The sequence below is a fragment of the Orycteropus afer genome, unplaced genomic scaffold (genome assembly GCF_000298275.1).
Source record: "Orycteropus afer afer isolate SDZICR_OR568_19922 unplaced genomic scaffold, OryAfe1.0 scaffold00007, whole genome shotgun sequence".
Taxonomy (NCBI): domain Eukaryota; kingdom Metazoa; phylum Chordata; class Mammalia; order Tubulidentata; family Orycteropodidae; genus Orycteropus; species Orycteropus afer.
In genome coordinates this window covers 17,568,679-17,568,982 of record NW_006921594.1, presented here as the reverse complement: position 1 = coordinate 17,568,982, position 304 = coordinate 17,568,679, and positions in this window count along the sequence as shown.

Sequence of the window (304 nt, the reverse complement as noted above, 5' to 3'; positions counted from 1 at the left end):
GTTAATTGAAATTTCAGTGGTTTTGTAAAGATTTACAGCCTTGAAAATCCTATGGAACAGGACTATTGTTGCTATTAGGTGCTGCCAAGTTGGCTCCGACTCATAGCAATCTTATGTTCAACAGACTGAAACACTGCCCAGTCCTGTGCCAGCCTCACAATCTTTGCTGTACCTGAGCCCATTGTTGCAGCCCCTGTGTCAGTACATCTCATTGAGGGCCTTCCCCTTTTTAATTGACCCTCCACTTTACCAAGCATGATATCCTTCTCCCAGGAACAGTCCCTTCTGACAACATGACCAAAGT